This window comes from Choloepus didactylus, chromosome 6, assembly GCF_015220235.1.
Source record: "Choloepus didactylus isolate mChoDid1 chromosome 6, mChoDid1.pri, whole genome shotgun sequence".
NCBI classification, from domain to species: Eukaryota; Metazoa; Chordata; class Mammalia; order Pilosa; family Megalonychidae; genus Choloepus; species Choloepus didactylus.
In genome coordinates, this window is record NC_051312.1 from 105773429 (window position 1) to 105796552 (window position 23124).

Genomic DNA, 23124 nt, shown 5'->3' on the forward strand with positions numbered 1-23124 from the left:
TGTCAGTTGTTTCTGGAAAGTTTGGTAGAATTCCCCTGTGAAGCCATCTGGCCCTGGGCATTTATTTGTGGGAAGATTTTTGATGACTGATTGGATCTCTTTGCTTGTGATGGGTTGGTTGAGGTCTTCTATTTCTTCTCTGGTCAGTCTAGGTTGTTCATATGTTTCCAGGAAATTGTCCATTTCCTCTACATTATCCAGTTTGTTGCCATACAGTTGTTCATAGTATCCTCTTATAATTGTTTTAATTTCTTCAGGATCTGCAGTTATGTCACCTTTTTCATTCACTATTTTGTTTATATGGGTCTTCTCTCTTTTTGATTTTGTCAGTCTAGCTAGGGGCTTGTCAATCTTGTTGATCTTCTCAAAGAACCAACTTTTGGTGATATTTATCCTCTCTATTGTTTTTTTGTTCTCTATGTCATTTATTTCTGCTTTAATCCTTGTTATTTCTTTTCTTGTCCTTGGTTTAGGATTGGTTTGCTGTTCATTTTCTAGCTTCTTCAGTTGATCCATTAGTTCTTTGATTTTGGCTCTTTCTTCCTTTTTAATATATGCGTTTAGTGCTATAAATTTCCCCCTTAGCACTGCTTTTGCTGCATCCCATAGGTTTTGGTATGTTGTGTTCTCATTTTCATTCATCTCTATATATTTAGTAATTTCTCTTGCTATTTCTTCTTTAACCCACTGATTGTTTAGGAGTGTGTTGTTTAACCTCCAGGTATTTGTGAATTTTCTAAGTCTCTGATGGTTATTGACTTCTAATTGTATTCCATTGTGGTCAGAGAATGTGCTTTGAATAATTTCAATCTTTTTAAATTTATTGAGGCTTGTTTTATGTCCCAGCATATGATCTATTCTGGAGAAAGTTCCATGAGCACTAGAAAAGTATGTGTATCCTGGTGATTTGGGATGTAATGTCCTGTATATGTCTGTTAAATCTAATTCATTTATCAGATTGTTTAGGTTTTGAATTTCCTTATTGGTCTTCTGTCTGGTTGATCTATCTATAGGAGAGAGTGATGTGTTGAAGTCTCCCACAATTATTGTGGAAACATCAATTGCTTCCTTTAGTTTTGCCAGTGTTTCTCTCATGTATTTTGTGGCACCTTGATTGGGTGCATAGACATTTACGATTGTTATTTCTTCTTGTTGAATTGCCCCTTTTATTTGTATGTAGTGGCCTTCTTTGTCTCTCAAAACATCCCTGCATTTAAAGTCTATTTTATCTGAGATTAATATTGCTACACCTGCTTTCTTTTGGCTGTAGCTTGCATGAAATATATTTTTCCATCCTTTCACTTTCAATTTCTTTGTGTCCCTGTGTCTAAGATGAGTCTCTTGTATGCAACATATTGATGGTTCATTTTTTTGATCCATTCTGCGAATCTATATCTTTTAATTGGGGAGTTTAATCCATTTACATTCAACGTTATTACCATGAAGGCATTTCTTGAATCAGCCATCTTATCCTTTGGTTTATGTTTGTCATATTTTTCCCCTCTGTCTATTAATATCCTTTATTGTACCCATACCGAATCTCTTTAGTACTGAACGTTTCTCAAATCTCTCTGTCCTTTCTTTGTTTCTCTGTCTGTAGGGCTCCCTTTAGTATCTCCAGTAGGGCAGGTCTCTTGTTAGCAAATTCTCTCAGCATTTGTTTGTCTGTGAAAAATTTAAGCTCTCCCTCAAATTTGAAGGAGAGCTTTGCTGGATAAAGTATTCTTGGCTGGAAATTTTTCTCACTCAGAATTTTAAATATATCGTGCCACTGCCTTCTCGCCTCCATGGTGGCTGCTGAGTAGTCACTACTTAGTCTTATGCTGTTTCCTTTGTATGTGGTGAATTGCTTTTCTCTTGCTGCTTTCAGAACTTTCTCCTTCTCTTCCGTGTTTGACAGTGTGATCAGAATATGTCTCGGAGTGGGATTATTTGGATTTATTCTATTTGGAGTTCGCTGAGCATTTATGATTTGTGTATTAATGTTGTTTAGAAGATTTGGGAAGTTTTCCCCAACAATTTCTTTGAATACTCTTCCTAGACCTTTACCCTTTTCTTCCCCTTCTGGAACACCAATGAGTCTTATATTCAGACGTTTCATATCATCTATCATATCCCTGAGGTCCATTTCGATTTTTTCAATTTTTTTCCCCATTCTTTCTTTTATGCTTTCATTTTCCATTCTGTCATCTTCGAGGTCACTGATTCATTGTTCAACTTCCTCTAGTCTTGTACTATGAGTGTCCAGAATCTTTTTAATTTGGTCAACAGTTTCTTTAATTTCCATAAGATCATCCATTTTTTTATTTAGTCTTGCAATGTCTTCTTTATGCTCTTCTAGGGTCTTCTTGATATCCTTCATATCCCGTAGTATGGTCTCATTGTTCATCTTTAGTTCTTTGAGTAGCTGCTCTAGGTGCTGTGTCTCTTCTGGTCTTTTGATTTGGGTGCTTGGGCTTGGGTTATCCATATTGTCTGGTTTTTTCATATGCTTTATAATTTTCTGTTGTTTTTGGCCTCTTGGCATTTGCTGAACTTGATAGGATTCTTTTAGGATCTGTAGACCAATTGAAGTCCTTATCTCTAATTTATCAGATCTACAGCTTCATGAAGTACACTTTCTCTAACTAACCAGCAGGTGGCGTCCACGTGCCACCTGTTCTCCACAAGCCAGTTCTCCCCTGCTTAGCCTTTTTGGTGAGTGGGGGAGTGAGTCTTGTGGGGTCCAATTGGTGTACCAAGCTTGCGTGTGTAGTTGGTGTTGCCTGCCCTGTATATGGGGCGTTTCTGGGCAGTCAGGGAGGGGAGGTCGCTCTAACAATCAAATCTCCCTGGTGATCCTAGAGTTTTAAAGCTGATGCAATAGTCTAATCCTTCAGTTCAGTCCTGCCACAGTTTGTCTCTGCCACTGACCTAGAAGTCCTTGGTATTGGCGTATGGCTCCTGAGACTTGCAAGTGGGCCCCTCTTCCAGGCTGTGCACCCCGGGTCCTCTGTTGAAGGATGACTGTGCTATGTCACAGGTGAGTGCCGTCCCCCCAGGGCAGTTGTGGGCTGCTGGGCTGTGTAGGGAGACTCCCAGTCTGCTGAAATGATGTCTGAATGGGGCTTTGTTAATTCACACTGCTCCACCTTCCCAACTCTGGGACAATCAGCTGAGGTTGCAGGGAAGGCTAATGTCCACACCCAGTTTTGTGGTGTGTGCCTGTTATTTGAAGGCCTTCCATCACACTGGGTTGTCTGGGGCAGCTCTGGGCTATGAGGCTGGCGATGGGCAGGAGTGTTTCCTGTCCACCAGGATGATGGCTGTGAGCAGACACCCCCGTTTTCTTGGGAAGTTGTGGTGTTTAGTGAATTTTCTCAGCCACTGGATTATTGACTTTTGTCTCAGAGCTCTCTTAGTTCTGCTCTTGTCTTGACCTGCCCAAATTGCAAGTCTTTGAAGCTTTCTGTATTGGGCTTCTTAGAGTAATTGTTTTAGAAAAAGAATAAAGGATTAAAAAAAGAAAAAAAAAAAGGGCCCTCCTCAGAGATCTAATGGGTTATTGAAATGCTAAGAGACAAAGCAGTTAGGGCCATTAAGGAAAGGTCCACAGGGCAGAGAGATCAGCTTTTCTTCGGGATTTGCATATGAGCCTCAGGGCGTGAGCTCTGCCCTTCCCCTTTCTATGTTCACCAGAACTCTAAAAATCCTCCGCTTTTATTTTGGATTTTTTCGTGTTGTTTTTTTTCTATGCCTGTCTCCTCTCTGCTGGGCTGGCTGCTCTCAGATTCTCTGGTGTCTGGTCTCAGTCTGTCTATGGTTGGAGTTTGGATCAGTTGAATGAGTTTCTGATAAGGGCTGCCACTGCAGTTCTCCCTTCTCCTTCCTGGAGCTGACAGCCCCTCCTCCCACTGGACTGAGCCTGGCAGGGAGGGGTGCGGGTCCCCTGGCCGCAAAAACTTACAGATTTCGCTGATCTCAGCAGTTCCACGTTTTCATGAGTGTTGTATGAAGTATGCCCAAAGTCAGATTGCTCTGTGGTGTCCAGTCCACGCAGTTCCTGGCTTTCTAACTACTTTCCTGGAGGAGTAACTAAAACGTACAGCTCACCAGTCCGCCATCTTGCCCCGCCTGCATCAGGATTCAGTTTTATACATTCCCATCTTTTGACCTCCAACTTTCCTTCTGGTGACATACATGACTCTGAGCTTCCCCTTTCCACCTAATTCACACACTGTTTGGCACTGTTAGTTATTCTCACATCTTGCTACCGACATGTCTGTTCATTTCCAAACATTTAAGTTCATCCTAGTTGAACATTCTGCTCATACTAAGCAACCGCTCCCCATTGTTAAACCTCATCCTGTATCTCAGTACCTTATATTTCATGTCTATGAGTTTGCATATTATAATTAGTTCCTATCAGTGAGACCCTGCAATAATTGTCCTTATGTGTCTGGCTTATTTCACTCAGTATATTGCCCTCAAGGTTTTGTCATCAACCCGTTTTTTTTTTTTTTTTATATGGTTTTGTTCACTCACCATACATTCCATCCTAAGTAAATAATCGATGGTTCTCTGTATGGTCATATATTTATGTGTTCACTACCTTCACCACTGTCTATATAAGGGCATCTACATTTCTTTCACAAGGCAGGAGGGAGAGTCAAAGAAGGTAGAGTGGCAAAAGAAAGAGGAAAAAAAAAATGACAGCTAGGAAGCAGCAAAAGGAAAAATAACCTTAAATCAAAGTAGTGTAAAGAATCAGACAATACCACGAATGTCAAGTGTCTAACATGCCTCTCCTATCCCCCCCTCTTATCTGCATTTACCTTGGTATATCACCTTTGTTACATTAAAGGAAGCATAATACAACGATTCTATTAGTCACAGTCTCTAGTTTATGTTGATTGCATCCCTCCCCCAATGCCTCCCCATTTTTAACACCTTGCAAGGTTGACATTTGCTTGTTCTCCCTTGTAAAAGAACATATTTGTACATTTTATCACAATTGTTGAACACTCTAGATTTCACCAAGTTACACAGTTACAGTCTTTATCTTTCCTCCTTTCTTCTGGTGTCTCACATGCTCCCCACCTTCCTCTCTCAACCGTATTCATAGTTAACTTTGTTCAGTGTACTTACATTGCTGTGCTACCAAAATTGTGTTCCAAACCACACACTCCTGTCTTCTATCACTGTGCAGTGCTCCCTTTAGTATTTCCTGTAGGGTGGGTGTCTTGTTCACAAAGTCTCTTATTGTCTGTTTGTGAGAAAATATTTTCAGCTCTCCCTCATATTTGAAGGACAGCTTTGCTGGATATAGGATTCTTGGTTGATGGTTTTCCTCTTTCAGTATCTTAAATATATCACACCACTTCCTTCTTGCCTCCATGGTTTCTGCTGAGAGATCCGCACATAGTCTTATTAAGCTTCCTTTGTATGTAAGGGATCACTTTTCTCTTGCTGCTTTCAGGATTCTCTCTTTGTCTTTGACATTTGATAATCTGATTATTAAATGTCTTGGCATAGGCCTATTCATATCTCTTCTGTTTGGAGTACGCTGTGCTTCTTGGATCTGTAATTTTATGTCTTTCATAAGAGATGGGAAATTTTCATTATTTCCTCTATTATTGCTTCTGCCCCTTTTCCCTTCTCTTCTCCTTCTGGGACACCAATGATACATACATTATTGTACTTTGTTTCATCCTTAAGTTCCTGGAGACATTGCTCATATTTTTTCATTCTTTTCTCCATCTGCTCCTTTGCATGTAGGCTTTCAGGTATTTTGTTCTCCAGTTCCTGAGTGTTTTCTTCTGCCTCTTGAGATCTGCTCTTGTATGTTTCCATTGTGTCTTTCATCTCTTGTGTTGTGCCTTTCATTTCCTTAGATTCTACTAGTTGTTTTTTTGAACTTCCGATTTCTGCCTAATGTATGCCCAGTCTTTTCTTTACAGCCTCTATCTCTTTTGCAGTATCTTCTCTAAACTTTTTGAATTGATTTAGCTTTAGTTGTTTAAATTCCTGTATCTCAGTTGAAGTGTATGTTTGTTCCGTTGACTGGGCCATAACTTTGTTTTTCTTAGTGTAGGTTGTAATTTTCTGTTGTCTAGGCATAGTTTCTTTGGTTATCCAAATCAGGTTTTCCCAGACCAGAACAGGCTCAGGTCCCAGAGGGAAGAAATATTCAGTATCTGGTTCCCCTGCGGGTGTGTCTTAGAAAATTGCTCCACCCTGTGATGCCTCAGGTTACTGTTCTTTTCTGCCCAGCAGGTGATGCCTGTTAGCCTATAATTCTTGACTGGTGTGAGGAGATATGGCCGTTTTCCCCCAGGCTCTGGGGTCTGGTTCTGAATGGAAAGGGCCCCACCCCTTTCCTCTTGGCGAAGATAGACCACCTAGGGGGAGGTCGTCAGCATTTGAATGGTCTCTCTCTCTGCTTGTGCTGTCTCCACCCTTCTCTGAGTCACAGCCCTGGAAACTGAAAATGACTGGGGCTTTCTCCACTGAGCTGAAAAAGAAACAGATAGTCCCCTTCAGACCTAGTCCAAGGTGACCCTGTGGCTCTCCAAGGTCAGTTGTCACCCAAAGCCTCTGTCTGTTTTTTGGGGATTCATACCTGTAGTGAGCAGTTCACACTTTGAATTAAAACCCCAGTTGGAACTTGGCTGAGCTATATTTGCTTGCTGGGAGAGAGCTTTTCTCTAGCACCACGAGGCTTTGCAGCTTGGGCTATGGGGGAGCGGTCTCACGACTTGGATCTGCAGGTTTTACTTGCAGATTTCATGCTGTGATCTCGGGCATTCCTCCCAATTCAGGTTGGTGTATGGTGAGTGGATGGTCTCGTTTGTTCCCCTGCAGTTATTCTGGATTATTTACTAGTTGTTTCTGGTTCTTTTTAATTGTTCCAGGGGGACTACTTAGCTTCTACTCCTCTCTATGCCACCATCTTGCCCAAGCTCCTGGCACTACTTTATTTTTTAATGCTTCTCTCAAGCTCTAAACATTGCTTCTTATTGGCTGTGTCCCCAGATGAAATATAAACTTCATGATGACAGGAAGTTTCTTAGTGTTTTTCATTGTAAACGCAGAACCTACAATTTCTCTAGGTCAGTATAGTCTGAATCCCTTTATCCTCAAGGGCTATTTCTGCCACTGTTCACTTTTTTTTCCCCTCACTGTTCACTTTTTGATATTTACTTACACATTTCTGGATACTTTCAGTACTGCTTCAGCTACTTTTATATCTAATTGCTTTGAATATTAATGTTTTGTACTGCTTATTCTATATTAGCATTAACAAAGTTCATCACTTAAATAAAATAATCTCTTTTTTTGTCTTTAAAAAATACATTTCTTTAAACTGTTACTCTTCTCTCCTTATTATTTTGTCCCTGCAACACTATTGATCTAATTTCATTTTATCCAGTTTTTAAATCAACCTTCCAGTTACTGTGTCATTTGAGCTTTGTTTTCCAGGTTGCTTTATATTTTCAATATCTTTCAAACTCTGAAAAGGTCATGATTAGAGTCAGATAGTAACTCATGAAAATGCATGATAAATTGATAGGATGTCTATTAAAATAACAAATATAGAAGGAATGGAATAAAAGTGTTTCCACTTTTTAGTTTAAAACAAAATCAACTAAGAAGCACTTTAACAGTATTCAATACACAGAAAATAGTTATACATAAATATTTCAGGAGTAAGATATTATCATCTAAGACTAAATTAATTTCCTTTATGACCCATAAGACTTCATTTTGTCCTTTTGGAGTAGAGAGAATATAATTTTTGTTATGTAGTAATAATATATTTCTTATTAAAGAATGAATAATTTTGAATGAAGGTTATGCAAATGACCTGGCATTAAAGATGTTAATGAACTATAGTATAAATTACTTTTGAAAAAGTCCATCAATTTATTGTTTCTTTTTAACTTAAATTTAATGTAAAAGTCAGCACTATAATGTAAATGTTATTATTATTAACATTTATGAGACCTGCATTCCTCAGTGGGAAGTCAAAATCAAATTGTTGACAGAGCCTATGCCATGGACATTTGGAAGCAAAGTCCAGTGGCATGATCTGAGAAACAACAACATGGTCTGGGGGAAGAATTAGTAACCAGTATTCTTATTCTTCTTATTTTTTTTTTAGGTTACGTAAGACCTCATTTGCATATTAATTTTATTTATTTATTTTACAATTGCTTAAAAATGTAAAAATCATTCTTAGCTCACAGAGCTGCAAGCTGTAGATTGATAACCCCAAATTAAAACTTTCTGCCTGTCTACCAAATTTTTCTCTCTCTTAAAAATATTTTAACACAGTAACTGACAACAGATAGACCCTTGATTCAAGCCTAGTCTATGCTGTGTGACTCTCTGAGCTCAATCAGCTCTTACAGAGGCTGCCCACAGAGTGCCCACAGATTCCTCCTTTACACCATCATTGCCACTAGGAAGAATCGGAGAGAAATAGGAAGCAGTATTTTCACTTCAGGAAGAGGCAACTTGTTCTAGTTTGCTAATGCTGCCAGAATGAAAAACACCAGAAATAGATTGGCTTTTATAAAGGGAGTTTATTTGGTTACGCAGTTAGAGTCTTAAGGCCATCAAGTGTCCAGGGTAACGTGTCAACAATCAGGTACCTTCACTGGAGTATGGCCAATGGTGTCTGGAAAACCTCTGTTAGCTGGGAAGGCACATGGCTGGTGTCTGCTCCAAGTTCTGGTTTCAAAATGGCTTTCTCCCAGGACGTTCCTCTCTAGGCCGCAGCTTCTCTTCAAAATGTCACCCTCAGTTGCTCTTGGGGTGTTTGTCCTCTCTTAGCCTCTCCAGAGCAAGAGTCTGCTTTCAACGGCCATCTTCAAACTGTCTCTCATCTGCAGCTAATCTGTCAGCTTTCTGTGCATTCTTCAAAGTGTCCCTCTTGGCTGTAGCAAGTCTTCTCCTTCTGTCTGAGCTTATCTAGTGCTCCAGTAATTTAATTCAGACCCACCCTGAATGGGTAGGGTAACACCTCCATGAAAATTATCCAATTAGAGTCATTACCCACAGTTGGGTGGGTCGCATCTCCATGGAAACACTCAAAGAATTACAATCTAATCAACACTGCTACATCTGCCCACACAAGATTACATCAAAGATAATGGCATTTTGGGGGACATAATACATTTCAACTGGCACACAACTTTAAACATCTGTGAAGATTTTCAGCAGTTTATTTTCTCTCGGAAAAGCTACAGGTGTGTTGCTCCTGCAGCGGGACTGCTGAAATCTCCTTTTCCTCTCCCACATGTAAATAGATGTGACCTAGTGCATCTGAATGCCAGGGCTCTTGGCAGGACGATCTGCATCTCAGAGCCAAGACCTTGCCACACATCAGTGCTTTCGAAACCTAAACCCAGCCTCACTGGGTTCAGCAGCAGATGAGGCTCAATAATGCTTCATGGGCCCTTCCCCCAAACTGGGGGCAATTTAAACTTCACCATTAGCAACAACTGAGAACATCACATACATTTTTCTCATTCCTGACTCCAGTGGCAGCCAAACACATACCACCCAGCTGTAACAAGAAAATCAGGACTGATAACCTCAAATGCAGGAATGACGAATGACTGCCACACAGCACAGAGTTAGCTCACCCACAACATCCAATGTGTTCTGATTTCACCTAAGCAGGGCTTGGTGCAGTCAAGTCTAAACACTTTTTGAGGTCTCAACCAAAAAATTGTTTTTTGTTTTGTTTTATTTTTTGGGAAAAACTGACAGCATTATTCCCTGGAACGAGCCTTGGTTATTATTGGATTTTTAAATTAAAAAGCACAGCAAGAACAGAGGTAGGAGTTAGGTTGCCACTCAAATTTTTCTCAAAAGGGCCTGACTAAGCTAGGAACATGTGTCATGATGTCATCGCTACAACTCTTACTTTTTCAGTTTGCAAATGTAAGATTTTTGATGTGTTTGCATATCTATATGCACTCTTTTTCAGACATGATTCTTCTTGGAAAAACATGACTTGAGGGTTAGAGTTTTGTATCTATTGCCCTACAATCTCTGGCTGTCCCAGGCCACCCTATTGAAATTTCCCCTTTCTATTCTTGTGCTGCATGTTAGTTATTTTTGTTGCTTCTCCTCCTATACAATTGTTTAAGAGAAGGCAAGACGTAAGGGGCTGACCAAAATCCGCAGTGAAACTAAAGGAGGGATCATACGAAAATACAAATCAAAACACAGCAAGAAGCGGTTCAACTTTTGCTCACCCACAAGGGGCTTTTCAAGTTTCCTGGGGTAGGTTTCCCTGACAGTTGAGAGATTGCTATTGTGTTCCTTGTTGTTGAGTGGAACCCGTTCAAGAAGGAAGACTTGCTGAGCTTGGCATCTGGGAGTCAACAATGGTGGACAGGGCGGCTTCACTGGACAGGTCTTCTGTAGAGAAGTTGAGACTTCCAAGCTTGCAAGAGGGTATGAGTGCTTCAGCCAGGAGGGCAAAGTGAGGCCCGCCAGCTGGAGCTAAGTCTCAATCTCTCATGTACGCTGCTTCACCAGGCCTAGTTTCCCTCGGAAGCTGTGGATGCTGTCACTGCTAGAGCCCTCGGTCAAGTTGAGTAATCAGTGTCCTTGACAAGGCACCAAGAACTGTTGAAACTGTTGCAGGATTGAAGTCACACACAGGAATCAAGAGGACAGATAGGTATTGTTAAAAAAAAAAAAAATATATATATATATATATATATATATATATTCAGCTTCATTGGTGCTGAAAATGTCTTTTATGTGGTGGATTTTGTCCAGGCTTTTTTTTTTTTTAAGCATCATTCCATTTCTTCAATAAACTTTCTTCAAAGGTTGTATGGTTATTAGGGGACAAATCACCTGTTTGTGGTCATCATGCCTGGATCCTTATATCTTATATAATTGTGCTTAAGATGTTTTAGATCTTATCATTCTCTTAGACCCACAGGGCCTTTGCCTAATGATTTTAAGGAATATTAAAGGCAAAATCATATAATCTTTTTTAATTTTATGCTTCCTTAATTGTTGTACCAGAGAACTGGCAAAATTCCTTTATAATCTCCATAACTAAGATTTGTTCTAAGCAACTCTAGACCTACAAATATTAGTGTAATGGTTAAAAGTGTGGTCTTTTATGTCAGATGGTTACATTTGTGGTCACATCCTGATTCTGTTGCTTGCCAGTTATGGAACCTTGAGCCAGTTAGTTAAGTCTTTTGAACCTTAATTCCATTGTCTGTAATGGAATGACAATAATATCTACCTCATGGGATTAATGTGAGTATTAAATAAGATTATGTAAATATAGTATTGATAAATGTGTAGCTATAAAAATAAAAGGTGATTATTTTGTTATAAATTAATAAATGTCCTTTTTTATGAGTAATGATTTTGAATTTATAATAACATATATGTTTAACAGACATTTAAAATTATGCTGGAAAGGAAAAGTAGTATAGTACAATAGAAAGAGCATAGGATTTGGAGTGAAACTGCTTGAATCCCTGTATCACTACAAATAAAATGGATGACTTTGAATAAGTAGTTTAAATTACCACCCTAAAAAATAGAAATATTGTTATTTTACTGATACTTTGTTTTAAGAATTTAATGAGATAATATATGTAAACCATCTTCCAAAGTATGTTTAACATAGTTGGCCAAATTATATGATTGTATTCTCCATAAGGATATCAGGTATATGTAATCTTTTCTAATTGTATGAGATGATACAAAATACCTATGGTAAAGGGTAAACTATTAGATGTAATTTATTTGGATATTCATCAAAACCTTTGCCAAGTTACAGTACCAAAAGTTATGTAAATAAGAAACTCCCAACAGATGTCTAATTATGATTTTATCATAAATGACTTTACTAAGATATTTCAGGTAAACAAAAATGGCTACGTCTCTACAGGGATGGTTTTTTGTCACATACCCTCACTCTTTTCACTCTAAACCTAAATGGTGCCACATTCCCAACTGTGTGATTTTGGGCTAATTACCTAATTACCTATGTTTTTACCTCACCAATAAGGTATTTATGGTGATAGCCCACCTGATATGTAAATGTGTGTTTGTGTTTGTGTGTGTGTATATAAAGCTCTGGCACAAACACCTGAAAGGCAAACAACTTAGCCACCATATGGGATATAGAATTTTGCTGGGAGGAGTAAAGAGGTAAGGATTCTTTTTCCTTATGGTAGAAGTTCTTCTTTTACCTGCTGCAGCTGGAGAGTTAAGGAAGGTCCAGAGTGTGTTCTGCTGGACCAAGCAAAGGTCTATGATAGGGCCAAGACTAAACGAAATATGGAATGTATTTGTAGAGTAGACCCCGCTCCGGGACTTAAGATGAATTGAAAAGACTAATTATTGCTTTATAGGATAAGAGAACAGATAGTGTTTGAGCTCAGAAGGCTTAGCCAGGAATTAGGAATGTGCATACGAGTTGTATCTTTGACATCTTACTTCATAGGAATTTTTAGCATAGTCTTAGGAGAGTAGGAGGCATTCACCTGAGAGCATGATAATTGAGGAAAACCAAATTTCTGGCTAATGATTAACAAAGCAGGTAGCAGTTATTTGTTTTTTTCCCATGGGATCCAAAGTTATTTAAATTTTTTAAATTAAAATATTTGATAATATGTTTGTTTTACAAACAGTACTGAACTGTGAAGTAGTGTAAAATCTAAGAAATTTTATAGAAGAATGAAGACACTGATTTTTAGATAGTTTAGGATCTTGCCACAAATATTACTGCCCTTAGTGACAGAATTAGAACCAGAACTAGTTTCCCAGTTGACTGTTCTTCTCAGGACACCATGTTGAGAAGTAATAGTAAGAGTAATTTACAGAAGAATGATCCAAATGATATCTATGTAACAAAATAGAACAGTGAACATTAAGATTTCAGTAAACAATAAATTTTCAAAAGGAATCTTGGTGGCATTATGGACCATTACCTTAAAATATTGGGTCTTCCAGAATAAACCAAGTCCAAATTGATTTATGTTAGAATTAATAGTCATTTAAAAAATAAAATTTAAAATGCAGAAACAAGCTACACTGTCAATAACAACAACAAAAAATCCTAATCATCCCTTGGATTTTAAAAGATTTGTTGAGGAATGCCCAGTATAGGCTTTCAACAGAACAGTGAGAATGAAAAAATAAATTTATTCACAATAATACTAATTACATTAAATGCAGGCTACTCAGTATATTTTTCAAAGGTTTAAAATATAACTTTAGAACTGTTGTGTGTGCATACGATGGAATATTGAGCAACTGCTAGGAGTGAAGCTGTGAGACACGCAACGAGGTGAATAGAACCTGTAGACAGCATTTTGAGTGAACTACGCCAGAAACAAAGGCAAACACTATAATGCCTCACCAATATGGACTAACTACAATGTGTAAACTCAGAATTGAACCTTAGAGCACAGCTTATCAGGACAACACTTATTGTAATGGTCCCTAGATTGTAAGCTCTTACAGCAGTCACATCTTTTCCTGAATTGTAATGGCTATCTCCAGATTCTGAGATGCTGATCCCTTTGTGTATAACCTGATTGATCCCTGGAACTTTGGGTATCTGTGTGACACCTGAAACTCAGCTAGAACTCGGCAGATATGAATGTCAGTATTAGCACATATAGCAACTGTTAAAAAAGCTGAAAAAGAGTCCAGACTTCAATTAGAGATATGAATGAAGCAGATGTGGTTAGGACTAGGGCAAATTGGGCCAAAGGATAAAGGACAATACTGACTGCATTTTAAACTTCAAATTCCATGTGAGACCAAGGGAAGAGATGTTTAATTGGTGCAAGATCTATATTTCCTGAACAATTTTAACTTGTACAGTTTGTTCAAATACCATAATTACAGGAAGTGAGACCTGTTAGGTTTGCATAGGTTAGTGTGAAATAACGACACATCCCAAAGTAATCTGGACAGAGAATAAAAATATATATGCAGGGCCCCCTGAGGAGCTGGGGGGAAATGCAGAGATGTTGGGCTTCCTCACCTGGATTGTTGCTGACGTTCTCACAAACATTGAGGACTGGCGGTTTGATGTGCCGAGCCCTCTGTCATGGGACTTGTCCTTACGAAGCTTGTTACTGCAAAGAAGAGGCTAAACCTGCCTATAATTGTGCCTAAGAGTCTCCCCCTGAGTACCTCTTTGTTGCTTAGATGTGGCCCTCTCCCTCTAGCTAAGCCAACTTGGCAGGTGAACTCACTGCCCACCCCTGCAATGTGGGACCTGACTCCCATGGGTGTAAATTTCCCTGGCAATGCAGGATATGACTCCCGGGAATGAATCTGGACCTGACATCATGGGATTGAGGACATCTTCTTGACCAAAATGGGGGTGGGAAATGAAATGAAATAAAGTTTCAGTGGCTGAGACATTCCAAATGGAGTCAAGAGGTCACTCTGGTGGACATACTTACGCACTATATAGATAACCCTTTTTAGATTTTAATGCATTGGAATAGCTAGAAGTAAACACCTGAAACTATTGAACTGCAACCCAGTATCCCTGACTCTTGAAGACCATTATATAGCAATGTAGCTTACAAGGGGTGACTGTGATTGTGAAAGCCTTGTGGATCACAGTCCTTTATCCAGTATATGGATGAATGAGTAGAAAAATGGGGACAAAAAAACTAAAAGAAAAACAAGGCGGGAAGTGGAGGATGATTTGGGTGTTCTTTTTTACTTTTATTTTCACTTTTTCTGGTACAAGGAAAATGTTCAAAAGAATAGACTGGGGTGATGAATGCACAACTATATGATGGTACTGTAAACAATTGTACACTTTGGATGACTGTTTGGTATGTGAATATATCTCAATAAAATTGAATTAAAAATATAACTTTAAGCCAAAATTTTGAAAAACTCACGTTATAATTACTGAAAAAGAATTCTAACATACTATTTTAGCATTCGATTTGGAGTAAGTTATCTTAAAAATTGTGGTTGAATGACCTCACTGGCAAGATTTTATATCTATAGTAATTTCACACTTAGCAGAAATATAAAGAAGCCTAGGAAAAAGTAGCTGCAGCCCAACCAAGAAACAATGGAACTTAACTGAGAGTGTTACTCTTTTAAATTAACTGGTTGAAAGGCCCTAAACTTTTTCTGCTCCTAAACTTTATCTATCTTTCCATTAAATTAAATCAATTTCCCTGATATTTTTAATATCAGAGTCACTGTAATATAGTGGTTAGGAACGTGGCTTCTGAGTCTGGTTGCTTGGGTTAGAATCTTGGCTTTGCCATTTGATGTGTGACTTTGGGCCCATTATTTATCTTCTTTGCTTCAATTTCTTTATCTGGAAAGTGGGGTTAAAAGGCTTAAAGTAGAACTTAATTCATAGAGTTGATTTAAAATAGAAAAAAGCCTAGCAAAAAGTAACTGCTTAATAATTTAGTTTGCCTTTCCTGTCTTTTACAGGTGTTGGTGACATTTGAGGAGTGGTCAGTCATTTGCTCTGATGATCTTCTGTCTTTGCAGGTCTTGGAAGAAGGTAGAGGGGGCATGTCTATATAAAGGGGTTTAGTGAATTGGATCCGCTACCTTAAACGTCTCCATATTGTTTTCATCAGGGAAAAACTTCCCTGCTTCTTTGTCTGGAAGCTATTCATTAAAAGATATGGTTTTGGATTCTAATAATACAATCTTTTTCCATTTTCCAATCAGTTCAGCTGTTTGATGGTATTTTAAAATATATACTCACTGAGCCACCCAGTTTCTTCAAAACCCAACTTTTTTTGCAACAATGACAAAAATGTAAAATTAATATAAAATATATATGGCATATTTTCATAAAAAGCTAATATTTGCTTAGAAATGTAGAAAATAGATGAAGACATGAGGTAAGGAAATGAACTGTAAACTCACTGACAAATCATGAAAAATGACAGTCTCCCATCAGTGCATATTACTGAGAATATGATTTTTTTATTTCTTAAGGCATAATGATATGTAAATATAAACAGCAAGTATTCAATGCTCTGTGAATGAAAATTTCATAATTTGGAATGACAAATACAAGAATATTTGCTGAGGCTAGATCACTGACATTTCTTTGAGCACCTAATAGAGTGTTTCCTTTTAGTGGGAAATAAGTGCTTTACAGAGTGTAATGCAGTTTATTATGCTGGTTTATTTCCCCCCTAGTATCCTTAAATGGTGTTTAAATTTCAGTTTACATTTAGTAATGTATTCAAAACATATTTTAGTCTGTTTTAAGTTTTGCGTTCAATCTGATTTTTCTGGATTTGTTATGAAGGCACAGAGACATGGCATCCACAAACTATAACTTTGTCAGGGCCAGAGAGAAATACTCCCCAAATGGTCCCACTCACAGTGGATAGAAGGGCATTTCTGCGTGGCACAGGCAATTGATGTTTCAATAACTATTATTAATCACAAAAGATCAGGTCCTCCTTTGCCTACTTACTCAGTCTTGACCACATGGACAGCTCAACTAGGCTCTTCTGAGAATCCTTGATTTCCCTGCTCTCTTTTCTTTCCATCTCATTCAATTTTTCAGTGCCCAACCAATGGTAGATAAAAATTTGTGTTTTTTCAGCTTCTACTCCTAATCTTCCAAGCACTAATGGAGATAGTTATGAAATTGGCCTAATTAATGTTGAGTCCAGTGTTAGTTCACTTACTAAATATGGACAATTCTAGAGAAATCAAAAAGGAAACTATAATATATTGAGTTCATATCACGTGACCAGCATTGGGCTTTGTTTTTAACATATATTTTCAATCAATTCTACCTTCATGATATCTCCAGGAACCACCTCCTTTTCTTATACTCCCTGTATTCAATGTAAGACCCCAGTAATTCTTGGATTACTGGATCATTGAAAAAATCTTCTAACATATATCCCTGTTTCCAGTATATCTACTTGAATTCAATTTAAATGTTGCTCTCAGTTCGTTCTAAGCTAGTTTTTTAAAAATCATATTTTGCTTTTGTTTAAAAATTTGCAGAGGTTTGGCATTGTCTGTAGTAGTTGATACCAAAAAGGGGTGAGCATATTTAAGAGAAACACACGATTCCTTAGGATAAGGAAAGAATACAATAAAACTTTGTATTATTAAGTAATGAATGTCATATATTTTATAAATAAGTGACTAAATGTACAGGTACAGAGTAAGATATTTTTCTGATAAAGTTGCATGAGATTAATATTTGGAAACCACCAGTCTATAGAATGAAGTCAAGATTACTTAGTTATTTCTTTCAGAACCTTTGCCCTAAACATTGCTTTCACACTATGTCTTCATTCCATCTTTGCTGTAGTTAAACTGAGATACATTTTGCTACAGAAGTTCCCTACTTTCCTAAGTGTTTATTTCCCTTGTCTGGAATACTACTTCTTTTCATCATTTAGTGTCAAATCTTACCCACTTTTCAAATTCTAGCTCAAATGCTTAAGTCCTTTGTGAATAATTTACCAGTTAGATTAGTTTTGATTTAAATAACACAGAACAAATCAAATTCACGCAAATAATAAAGGAACTGTATAGGTTCGTGCCACTGAAAAATTAAGATAAAGGGGAGGCTTCATGTGAAGTTTCATCATGTCCAAATAATCCAAGATTCCCTTGCTTCTCCATATTTTCATGTGAACTCTGTCCTCAGGTTAACTTTCTTCATGGTTATACAATGTTGCAGAAATTCCAAGCCTTTCATTTGCATTCCACATTATACAGAGCAAGAAAGAGAGAGCTCCCCCCACTCTCAAAGTCATCAAAAGTCCTTGACTTCTCAGTCAATTAGCTTATGTCATCTTCTCATTTGTGTGGCCCCCAAAATGCTGATTAGATTAGGACAGCCAAGGCTACCTGTGCTTGAATTAAACTAGTCAGGGCCCACTCTTGGACTTTGCAAATCATCTATTTCATGATTGCTTCATGATGGAGAAAGAGTAGAATATTTGCTGGATAGACAAACAGCATTGTCCACTACAAGCCTTAAGTCATTTACCACCTAAAAATGGACTCTACATTTCCTGAATTACTGTGATATTTTATTTATGTACTTACTTTTAAAGAAATTGGTTTTATTGAGATATATTCATATACCCTACAATCATCCACAGTGTACAATCAGTTGTTCACAGTTATTGGACAAAAAAATAAAAAAAAATAAAAACAAGAATAAAAATACAAGTAAAGAAGAACACCCAAAGCGTCCCATCCCCCCATCCTCCCTATTACTCATTAATTTTTTGTCCCCATTTTTCTACTCATCTGTCCATACACTGGATAAAGGGAATGTGAGCCGTAAGGTTTTCACAATCAGACAGTCACACCTTGTAAGCTACATGGTTATACAGTCATCTTCAAGAATCAAGACTACTGGATTGCAGTTCAACAGTTTCCTTCTGGCTATTCCAATATACTAAAAACTAAAACTAATGCATAAGAATGCATAAGAATAACCTCCAGAATGATATCTGAGCTCTATTTGAAATCTCTCAGCCACTGAAACTTTATTTTGTTTCATTTCTTTTCCCCCTTTTGTCAAGAAGACTTTCTTAATCCCACGATGCTGGGTCCAGGCTCATCCCCAGGAGTCATGTCCCATGTTGCCAGGGAGATTTACATCCCCAGGAGGCATGTCCCACATAGTGGGGAGGGCAGTGAGTTTACCTGCTGAGTGGGCTTAGAGAGAAAGGCTGCGTCTGCGCAACAAAAGAGGTTCTCTGGGGGGTGACTCTTAGGCACAATTATAAGTGGGCTTAGCTTTTCCTTTGCAGTAACAAGCTTCATAAGGGCAAGCCCCAAGATTGAAGTCTCAGCCTTCTAAATTGGTAGTCCCCAATGCTTGTGAGAATATCATGTATTTACTTTTTATGATTTATTTTTCCTTGTATTTATTATAGTACTTTTCTTTCATATCTACCAGGTTTTAAGCTGCTTGAGGATCAAATAGCTGTACCTGATTCACCTTTTTATTGAACTTCTCCTTGCCCAACATTTAGCTTAGTATTTTACTAAATTAATATGTATATATCTAGAATAAATGAATGAGGAAATAACATATGATTGAATTATATAAAGCCATTTACCTTGAAATATAAGTTTCCTTTCTTTGGGAGAGTTCAAGGAAAATTTGGTGGAACATATAATTCAGGTATGGAAAGGACTCATTCATTAGAGCTAGATGAAATTACCTCTAAAACACCTTTCATTTCAGGAGGAAAATTATTTCTTGAAGATTTGATTTGTGTGTGTGGAGTGGGTATTTCTCAAATGGCTTCTTCTTAATTGCATTTCTTTTGTGATCTATAACTAGTCCACGGAAAAATGCTGCTTGTCCAGAAAGAGAACAGGAAAGTACAGAACAGTTGGGAGAGTTGAAACATTAGCCTATCTAATATTGTGCTTTTCAGTACAGGAGAAAGTTTGAACCTAGACAGTTCTTACTTTCATTCTAAATGAATAATCACTTAACAGTATTTTTAATTAGTTGATCTTCTTTTGAAAAGATAATTTCTTCTCATAAAAATTTTATTAAATGAATAAAATGTACATAGTTCTTAAGCTTTCAACTTCATTTTGGATAAAGATTTCATTTCACCTAATATAGAAGCTATAGTTAATGAAAATTATTTTTACATGATTTTACCATGCCTATCAGAAATCTCCCCCCCCCCCCAAAATGCTTTACTCAAGCATTAAATCCACATTGAGCTCAAAACTAATATATACAATGGCCTATTTGAATACTCCATTTCAGTGGCTCAGTCAAAAACTGAACCTATGATTTGCCCCCATCAAACCAGATTCTCCTCTAGTGTCAGCTGTCTTGGTCAGTGTCTTTTCCATCCACTGAGTAGTTCTTTTGAGAATCGTGGAAGCTATCCTTGATATTTCCTCTACCTTACTGTCCCCCACATCAATTAATTATCAAATCTTGCCAATTCTACTTTCCAAATGTGCAAAATCTGACTTGAAAGTGTTCACTTTTATCAACTTCTATTGCTATTACACAAAGACACCAAGATCAATTGCCTGGACTTCTATAAATAGCTTCTTAACTGGCTTTCCTTTTTTTAATTTTTCCTTCCTCCATTTCATTACCATACTTTTTTTTTTGACCAGAGTGTCAAAAACTGCCATTAAAGGCCTTTAGTAGCTTTTCATGCTCTATAGATAAACTCATACATTCTACAAGAACTAGATAATCTGGACCCTGCCTCTTTCTCCATCTTCCTTGTTCACTAATCTGCCTTTCTTGCTCACATTGCTCCATATCCACAAACCTCTTTTCCTGAAATGCATCAAGTTCTTTTACCTTATAGCCCTTGGACATCCTATTTCCTATATGTGAAATACTCACTTCACCTCTAATACACATCTTACTAATTTAACTAACTCCTATTCATCCTTCATGTCTCAGATTAAATATTATTTTGATTTGTCAGTGAACCTTTCTGAGAGTCTCCTACCAGACTAGATTAATTATTTCTGCTATAAACTCTCATGGCCCTCTGTGTTTTATTTAATAGCACGTATAATGATTATATTATTTATTTACACAGTTATTTGTTAAATATCTGTCTTCCCCATTACACTGTACCTACCATGGGAGCAGGTGTCTTAATTTGTTCCCCATTGTACCCCAAATGCCTAATATAGTACCTAGCATTTAGTATGTACTTAATAAATAGATATAAAATGCATGAATTACAAAGGTATCCCAGAAGAATTGAATTTACTGAATGATTCTACGGGTCAAAGCATCATAAATAGAGAAGGACAAGGGATGACCTCCTAAGAAAGGGGAGTATAAAGCAATGAGCCATAGCAAAAGTGTCATCCTTGTGATTTTTTTTAAATGTAGTTCATAAATAACTCTACCTGATCCCTTCCAGGCTCTGATCTTGACTTTACTCTATGTAGCTTTCATGAGCCAGCATTCTTATCCTTGTCCCAGCCTCCCTCCACATTACTCCCCGTATAATATCACTCACAAATTTCCATCTATTTTTTTCTTTGTAATATCATTACATGTTTATCCTTTTAATCCCATTGGCACTACTATATTGCCGAACACAATTATCTTATCCTTGGTCTTCTGCAAAAGTCTTCTAAGACATCTTCCTACCTTTAATTCATATAGCATACAGATACCAGATTAATCTTTGTAAAGAAATTCTCTTTTCATGTCACCCTCAGTTCAAAAGACTTCATTCACTCTATCATTCTATTAAATAAGTCCAGACATTTTAATTTTGCATTCATGGCCTTAGTCCCAATTTATCTTTTCCATTTCTTTTTTTTATTCATTTTATTGAGATATATTCACATACCACACAGTCATACAAAACAAATCGTACATTCGATTGTTCACAGTACCATTACATAGTTGTACATTCATCACCAAAATCAATCCCTGACACCTTCATTACCACACACACAAAAATAACAAGAATAATAATTAAAGTGAAAAAGAGCAATTAAAGTAAAAAAGTACACTGGATGCCTTTGTCTGTTTGTTTGTTTCCTTCCCCTATTTTTCTACTCATCCATCCATAAACTAGACAAAGGGGAGTTTGATCCTTATGGCTTTCCCAATCCCATTGTCACCCCTCATAAGCTACATTTTTATACAATCGTCTTCAAGATTCATGGGTTCTGGGTTGTAGTTTGATAGTTTCAGTTATCTACCACCAGCTACCCTGATTCATAGAACCTAAAAAGGTTTGTCTATATTGTGCGTAAGAGTGCCCACCAGAGTGACCTCTCGGCTCGTTTTGGAATCTCTCTGCCACTGAAGCTTATTTCATTTCCATTCACATCCTCCTTTTGGTCAAGAAGATGTTCTCCATCCCACGATGCCAGTTCTACATTCCTTCCCAGGAGTCATATTCCACGTTGCCAGGGAGATTCACTCCCCTGGGTGTCTGATCCCGTGTAGGGGAGAGGGCAGTGATTTCACCTTTCAAATTGGCTTAGGTAGAGAGAGAGGGCCACATCTGAGCAACAAAGAGGCATTCGGGAGGAGGCTCTTAGGCGCAATTATAGGGAGGCCTAGCCTCTCCTTTGCAACAACAGTCTTCCCAGGGCAGATCCTGTGGTAAAGGGCTCAATCCATCAAACCACCAGTCCCCTATGTCTGTGAGCACATTAGCAACCATCAAGGTGGGGCAGGCCAATACCCCTGCATTCTCCACCAGCTCCTCAAGGGGGCTCTGCATATTTTTTTCCTTTTTTTTTTTAACTTTTTTTTAAAATTTTATTTTGAAATAAATTCAGAGTTATAGGAACAGTTGCAAAAACAATACAAACCCCATACACAGAACTCCAGCATACCCTGACCCCCCTCCTCTGATACCCCAATCCACCAACTTTAACATGCTGTCACACCACTATTTCTTTCCCTCTCTCCTTCATTCCCTCCCTATCTGTCATCCATCATCTATTGCTCTGTCTTCTGAACATATGAGAGCTAGCTGCACACATCCTTGAACAAACAGTATAATTCACATATACATTTCCCATGAACAAGAACATTCTTTTATGCAATCCCATTAAGCACAGCTAAGGAGTACAAGAGATTCAACATTGATACAAAGCTTAAATTCTATATTTCCTTTTTTTTTTTTTTTTTCCTTATGTCTCAACTGTGTCCCTTTGAGCCTCCTGTCCTCCATCCTCAGATCACATCCAGGTTCATCCTTGGCATTCAATTGTCATCTATTTAGACCGTCTTTTTTTTTTTTTTTTTTCCTCAATTGTGGAAACATATATGCAGCCTAAATCTTCCCATTCCACCCCCTCCCTAGCATTCCATTAGTGGGATTAATCACAATTAGAATGCTGTAATGCTATCTCTTTCCCACCATCCATTACTAGAAATTTTCCTTCACCTCAAACAGCAAACCTACACTCATTTCTTAACTCCCTATTGTCCCTTCCCCCATTTCTCTTAACCCATACTCTAATTTTCATCTTTATGGTCATATTCTCTGATAATTTGTTTGTGTTTACTGTGGGGCTTAAAATTAACCTCTTAAATCCATAACAATCTTATTTTTCTTTGATACCAACTTAACTTCCATAGGACACATAAACTAT

At 37.7% G+C, this 23124-nt stretch overlaps 1 long non-coding RNA gene across 1 annotated transcript in view; it reads left to right on the forward strand.

Annotated features, from left to right (window-relative positions):
• Nucleotides 1-23124, forward strand: part of LOC119538233 — a 133108-nt gene that overhangs the window by 81273 nt on the left and 28711 nt on the right. The window contains exon 3 of the long non-coding RNA XR_005217528.1: nt 15469-15541. This is a non-coding gene — a long non-coding RNA (uncharacterized LOC119538233). The remainder of the gene's footprint in view (nt 1-15468; nt 15542-23124) is intronic.